This window comes from Phascolarctos cinereus, unplaced genomic scaffold (assembly GCF_003287225.1).
Source record: "Phascolarctos cinereus isolate Bilbo 61053 unplaced genomic scaffold, phaCin_HiC Scaffold_726;HRSCAF=1367, whole genome shotgun sequence".
In the NCBI taxonomy this organism is placed as follows: Eukaryota; Metazoa; Chordata; class Mammalia; order Diprotodontia; family Phascolarctidae; genus Phascolarctos; species Phascolarctos cinereus.
The window spans coordinates 297,833,233-297,840,499 of record NW_027556098.1 but is presented as its reverse complement, the minus strand read 5'-3'; the positions used below and the strand labels follow the sequence as shown (position 1 = coordinate 297,840,499).

The following is a 7,267-nucleotide window of genomic DNA, read 5'->3' as shown; positions in this document are numbered from 1 at the left end:
ATCAGAAATTCAATGGGAATGTAAATTACTGTTGTTTGGATCTCTCCTGTTAAAACATCAGTTTCTATAGCATAATAATTACACTTTATTATGCTTCAGGTTTGCAACAAATGCATTATTAAATGCATGCTTTGGGTAGAACACTATGTTAGATGTTCCAGGAGATGGGGAGGTATATAATTTAGAAAATGCAGTGTTACTGTCTGCAAGAGGTTTATAGGGTAGTAGACAGCAACCAAGACATCAACATTAAGAGCTATATAAAATACAATATTACAAGACAAATTCATTTGGAGAGGTGCAAGAAAAGTGTTACATGAAGTTTGAAGTGCAAAGTCATTACCACAGGGAGGAAGAGGAAGAGGGGATCAGGGAAGGTTCCCTAGAAGAGGTGATATTTTACTTGGGTTTAGTTTAAGGATGTGAAAGGATTTAAGGCAAAAAAGGGAAGTAGGAGCATGAATACAAAGGGACTTGAACAAAAGCATGAGGCATGAGAGTCCAATACATGTCCATTTTGCCTGGAGTAGAGTATGTATAGAAATGCAGTATATGAAATAAACTTGGAAACAAAGGGTGGCATGTGACTGAGGAGGGTCTTAAATGCCAGACAGAAGAATCTAGCTTTTTTGGAAGTTGGCGGGGAGTGAGGTGACAGCACCATGAAGGCCTCGGACACCCTGAGAAAATATGAGGTAGTTGGACGCTGCCTGCCTACTCCCAAGAGTCCAGTGCCGCCTCTTTATCGGATGCGGATCTTTGCTCCTAACCATGTTGTAGCAAAGTCCCGATTCTGGTACTTCATTTCCCAGCTGAAAAAGATGAAGAAGTCTTCTGGAGAAATTGTATACTGTGGACAGGTCTTCGCAAAGTCTCCTCCTAGGGTGAAAAACTTTGGCATCTGGCTGCGCTACGATTCCAGGAGAGGAACCCACAACATGGACAGAGAGTACAGGGACCTGCCACTGCTGGTGCCATCACTCAGTGCTACCGAGATATAGGAGCCCGTCACCGTGCCCGGGCCCGCTCCATCGAGATCATAAAAGTGGAAGAAATTCCTTCCAGCAAGTGCCTCCCACCTGCAGTCAAGCAGTTTCATGACTCCAAAATCAAGTTCCTTCTGACCCACAGAGTTCTGCATCGCCAGCACAAGCCTTGCTTTACTACCAAGAGGCCCAAGGCGTTCTTCTAAGTGCAGAGACAAGGAGGCACCTGTTTTGTTTGATCTGTTTAAATAAATTTCTCAATTGGAAATCCCCCCCCCAAAAAAAGAAGAAGAATCTGAACTTTGCTCAGGAGATAATAGAGGAGCACTGTGGCATTTTGAGCAGAGGAATGACATAAGTAGATATATAGAGTGTTCTAGCAATAGTTTGAAGATGATTGGAATGAGAAGAGAACAGAAGATGGAAAACCTATACAAAAGCTATTGCAATAGTCTAGGTATTGGTAATACAGTCCTATACTGGGGTAGTGGCAGTGACAGTAGGGGAGAGAAATGAAGACTAACATTAAGATTAACTCCTGTAGAGGGATATAAGTGAAGATAACAAAGTTCAGGTCAAATAGAATGGACTGTCTCCGTTCCAAATAACTAGTATTAAACACTCATCCTTCTCTCTGTTAACAAATTGTAAACTGAAATATGAAGACTGACCTGTCCTGTCAGGCAAAATCACTACATTAGATGTTTTCTCTTACTTCTCTCCTTCTCCCTTCTCCTCTTCTTTTCTCTTCCTTTCCCTTCCCTGCTTTTCTCCTCTCTTTTCCTCTCCTCTCTTCTCCTTTCTTTTCAAAGTATTATGGGGTGTTGTTTGTTGAAAGATTACTGGTGCATCAAATTAAATGGATTTTCTTTTAATTCACAAAGAAAATTAAGGGATTTAAACTTTAGGCAGGGATAAATAATTCTAGAATAGGAGACAGACTCACTGAAACCATAGTTTAAGGAAAATCAATCTGGCAGTAGGAAGCACTGCAAAGTGGAGAAACTAAAATTAGGAAGACCAGTTTGGAGGTTATTAAGAAAATGAGGGACTGAAATAGGATGGCAGAAAATTCTCTGCACAAATTTTCACAGGAAAACATATTTCACTTTTTAAACTTCCATAGTTTTGTACCATTTTCTCCTTGTTACTTAAAATTCCTTTACGCTTTCCTATAGTAATTAGTAATTTTTAAAAAAAAAACAAAAAAGAGAGATTTCCTGGAATGAAAATGAATAAAGTAGCTAACATTGAATATGAATCAAAGGAGGGAGGAGTGTCTGAGATAACTGCGATTGCAGGTATGAGACTGAGTAAATGATGGTGACACAGACAGAAACAGTGAAATATGAAAGAGGAACAAGTTTAATCGAAAACATAATAGGAATAGTTTGGCTATGTGGAATGAGAGTTGGCTTGACATGAATGTCATCTATGTAGAAGTGCTAGTTAAGTCATGAGATTGAGTGAAATTTCCAAGGTAGAGAATACAGATAGATGCAGGGTGTGGGAAACCTGCAGCCTAGAGGCTACATATGGCCCTCTAGGTCCTCCAGTGTGGCCCTTTAATTGAATCTGAACTTCAAAAGTTGTTTAGATTGGATTGGATTCAGTTAAAGGGCCACACTGAAGGACCTAGAGGCCACATTTAGCCTCAAGACCACAGGTTCCCTGCCCCTGAGATAGGAGGTAGAAATGTTCTCTCCATTCTGCTGTTTATGGAGGGAGACATTAACTCCCAGATGGCTGACAATGCCAAGCCTGTTGTAAGTGGTTTACTTGAATAGGTTCCAGAGAAACTCTCCAAAGGAAAGTTAGAAGAAAGGATCTCTAGAGCTACCAGGGAGACAGCAGAAAGAGGAATTGCAGACTTGCAACTCTAAGAGCCTAAGCATGTTCTTGATAATCATGGCCTGTAATTCCAAAGAGTGCTGAGAGGGGCCCTCCCCTGGGTGATATTATTCTCTTTCTTGGTATGAGGTAAGATATCATTTCATTCCCAGTTGGAGATCTTATTTACTCTTTTGTATTGCCTGGTATATTCTAATATCTAGGACTTCTCTGATTTTTCTTTTCTATTTTGTTTGGATAAATGAGTTTACCTGCTATTGATTGTTTCTGAAGATCTTTTGCATAGCTACAGTTTCACGAGAAAAGCATAAGCAAAGAGTAGAGACTTGGAGACACCCTCTTCCTTAAGAGCAGTTAGGGAAGCAGCTTTCCTTCTGAACCCAGATTTGTAATCTTAAATGGCAGACATTTGAGAGGTAGGAGATACATATAATTCTAGCCCGATACCCCTCATGGAGACTGGAGGAAAAAAATTGCTCAGCTTTAGTAGTCCTGGACTCTAAGTGCTCGTCTGTATCCTATTCCCTCCCCAACTATTGTACTGGTGGTACAAACATAACTCTTCTTCTAGACTCTCTGCAATGGTGGGCCAGACCTCAGATTGTCTTTATCAGTGACACCCTGAGTCATGGGTATATATTTTAATAATCTCTTCTCATACAAAGGTTACATCAAATTATCCATTCCAATTAGATTGAAAGCTACTTTAGGGATTTTGTCTATCTATTTTTGTATCCTCAACAGTCAGCACTATGCCTTGCACATTGTAAGCACATTAGTAAATGTTTTTTGAATTGAGTTGAATTAACGTAAGTGAGGATTCTATTTTAACTTAAGTCAAAATGTAAATATCACTGCTTAAATGAAAGATTCACCTCCCACAACTGTTACACAATGTGTTATTCCTATTGATAATTTACCATGAAAATAGAGTCATTTTATGAACAAGATTGGTCTTAAGATGAGAAAATTTGCCTCCTTTCTTTTTTGGGGAGAAGTAGGAGGGAGGGGAGCAATGAGAACGGAATGTTGCACTTACTATCAAACCCAATAGATATTTGGAGGGGTTTTTTTTAAGTCTTTGCTACAAGGGTACACTTGTTGAATCAAAGTGAGGTACATTCAGAAATCAATGTGAAATAAAAACAAAAGCCATTAAAATTTTTTATTTTAAAGAAATAGAGTCCCTTTAAGAGAATATTTTGAGATCCTGTTTTTCTCAAAATTTTTCAGTGTAGGAGGCCAATATTCTTTGAATTATCCTTTTCCAAAGACATATCTTCTTCCTCATAAGGCCTAGTTAATCAAGTTGAAGTTGTTTTTGTTCATTGGCATTCAATAGACATCTAGCTGATTGATAAGCTTTACTGTGAATCAATTTTTCTTCACATTACAGTAAAAATTTAAATATCTCTACAGGTTTACTGAGAGATATTGCAAGCTTGGTTCTAGACCACTGCAATAAAGAATATCACAATAACACAAGTCATGTGAAGGGTTTTTTTTATTATTTTCCAGTGCATATAAAAATTACATTTAAGCTATACTATGTTCTATTAAGTGTGTAATACTATTATGTCTAAAAAAATGGACCTATCTTAAATTAAAAATATTTCATTGCTAATTTTTTTTGCTAAAAAATGCTAACCATCATTTGAGCTTTCAGGTAGTTGTAATTTTTTTGCTCATGGAGGGTCTTGGCTCAGTGTCGATGGCTGCTGACTGATCAGGGTAGTAATTGCTAAAGGGTGGGGTGGCTGTGGCAGTTTCTCAAAATAAGACAACAATGAAGTTTGCTGCATTCATTGACTCTTCCTTTCATAAAAGATTTCTCCGTAGTACCTGATGGCATTTGACAGCATTTTATCCAGAGTATAACTTCTTTCAAAATTGGAGTTAAACCTCTCAAGCCTTTCTGTTACTTTGTCAACTAAGTTTATGTAATATTCTTCAATATTGTTGTGTCTCAGGGAATAGGGAGGCACAAGGAGAGAGAGAGAATAATGGAGGTATGTCTGGTTGGTGGAGCAATCAGAATACATAAATATTTATCAATTAAGTTCATCATCTCATATAGGCCTGGTTTGTGATGCCCCAAAACAATGATAGTAGTAACATCAAAGATCACTGATCACAGATCACCGTAACAGATATAATAATGAAAAAGTGTTAAATATTGTGAGAATTACCAAAACGTGACATAGAGACTTGATGTGAATGCATGCTGTCGGAAAATCGGCACTGCTGATAGACTTGCTTGATGCAGGCTTGTCACAGATCTTTAATTTGTTAGAAAAAAAACCCTACAATATCTGTGGAGCTCAATAAAGCAAAGCATAATAAAACAAGGCATACTTATATTTCCAAAACACCTCACCTGATTCATTGCACCTATCCAAAAAAAAAAAATCTGGCTAGGTAACAATTTAACCAATGTCAAAATGGAAACAAAAAGAAAAAACAGCCAACGTTGCAAAAGTCACTGCAGAAATCTAGTGGTAAGACTGCACAACTTAGCACATTCCTATATATCCAGGGCCTGAAATTAGGCAACAGAACTTTACAGAAGCATAAATTCTGCTTTTCCCTCCCATTCCTTCTTTTTGTTTTTTGTTTGTTTGTTTAGTTGTAGTCAAGCAAAACAAATCAATTCATTTGTTTTTCTTGACTATACTTGTTACAAGGGAGATTTTCCAAGAAGGGACAAGGAAAGTTAGTGAGTTAGTAGTGGCTGATTTTAAAAAGGAAGAAAAGAAAAAAAGCACCAGTAAAACAAAATATACTCAGAAGAAAACAAAAAGTTCAGAATGGGACACAAACAGGTAATAGTATTTACTACTGTGTTAAATTTAATATACACTTTAAAGGAACTACATAATATAAGCTTACAGTTTCATATATGGTACTCTTTTCTGTATATTGGAATGTTCATGTTTACTGATGATTATAAGATTCATAATAAAAAAGAAAATTTAAATACAATTTCTCCCCTTAGAAGAAATAGGAGTTTAGTCCCAGGATCCTAGAAATAGAAGGAATGGCCATAGCCAGGAGACAAATGAAAGCAGGGGCAGGCAAATACTGATCCCTTACCCTGTCCCTTTAGACAAACTCAGGGGAAAAAATAAACCAAAACACTTTCTTTCCTTTACTTTTAAGTAAGCTGAATTTGATCCTATTATCTCTTATATATCTTGTTTCTCTTCCCTTTTGGTTAATTTTTTTAATGGTTTATACTGATTGCCTCTATTTCTTGCTTTCTTTCCTTAATTCCTAACCACCTGGCATGCACATGAATACAGTTTTCTAAGGTCACCAATGACTCTCTCCCTAGCCAATGACTTTCCACTAGCCTTTCCTCAGTTCTTATCTTTCTTGATAACTGCATTGGACACCAATAGTCAATAAATGTTTAAGTGTCCTTAATGCGCTTCACACTGTGCTAAGTGCTGATGATACAAATAGAAATAAATAAAAACAAAGATAGTCCCAATGAGAAAAGAAAACATACCAAAGGAAGCTGAAAAGGTAAAGGGAGTAGGTACCCCACACTGGCATCTTGAAAAAGCTCAATGGAGAGGTCCAAAGAAGTCTAAAAGTTGTATAACTGGTGGGAAATGGTGAGAGGACTGTGGTGAGCCTCTTCCTTAAAAAGAAGTCCTGGAGCCCGGGACACTGCCCTCCAGTCAGAGGGGCAGAGGGTACTGATGAGATGTCAATTCCAGGCAAATTAAACCAACTGATCATTACCATCTTCCTTGAAACTTTTTTCCTCCCTAAGTATCTGTGGCAATGTTTCTGATCTTCCTGTCTAACCATTTCATTTGATGGATTATCTCCTCAAACCTGACCATCAAATGCACATATCACCCAAGGCTAAGTGACAAGTTGTCTACTACTAATTCACACTTACATTTATGTTTTTTAATTTTATGTCATTTATAATCAATCAGTCTCTTCAACTCTTTGAGAATAGTTGCCATGCCTTCCGGAATGCATAGAACAGTTATTGGTCCTACTGTGGACACAAGGGATATAGGAGCAGAAAATTTAACTTAGCTGTTTCCTCTACTGTAGAAGCCAGAGGAATATTCAAGGCTGTTAAAAACCAGATTTAGGAAAATTTTCAATCTTCTGCTCCACAATCCATCCTTCTTGCAGGCCTAGGAACCTGAGAAAGGCTATAGACTGAGAACTAAGCAGAAGCCTCAAAATATTACTAGTACCTCTGATCATCAATCCAAAGGATGACTTAGGAAGGGACCATGTGAGAGTTCCCCACTTTAAATATGTTCCCAGTTTGAAGGTGAAATGATACTTCCACCAAAAAAAAAATGTACCTTTTTTGTTTTGCTTTTGGCAAGGCAATTAAGGTTAAATGACTTGCACACAGTCACACAACTAGTGAGTATCATGTGTCTGAGGCTGGA

The 7,267-nt window shown here is 37.7% G+C and overlaps 1 pseudogene; it reads left to right on the top strand.

Annotated features, from left to right (window-relative positions):
* Nucleotides 1–662: 662 nt before the first annotated feature.
* On the top strand, nt 663–1,192 carry LOC110214939 (large ribosomal subunit protein eL20 pseudogene; annotated as a pseudogene).
* The last annotated feature ends 6,075 nt before the right edge of the window (nt 1,193–7,267 follow it).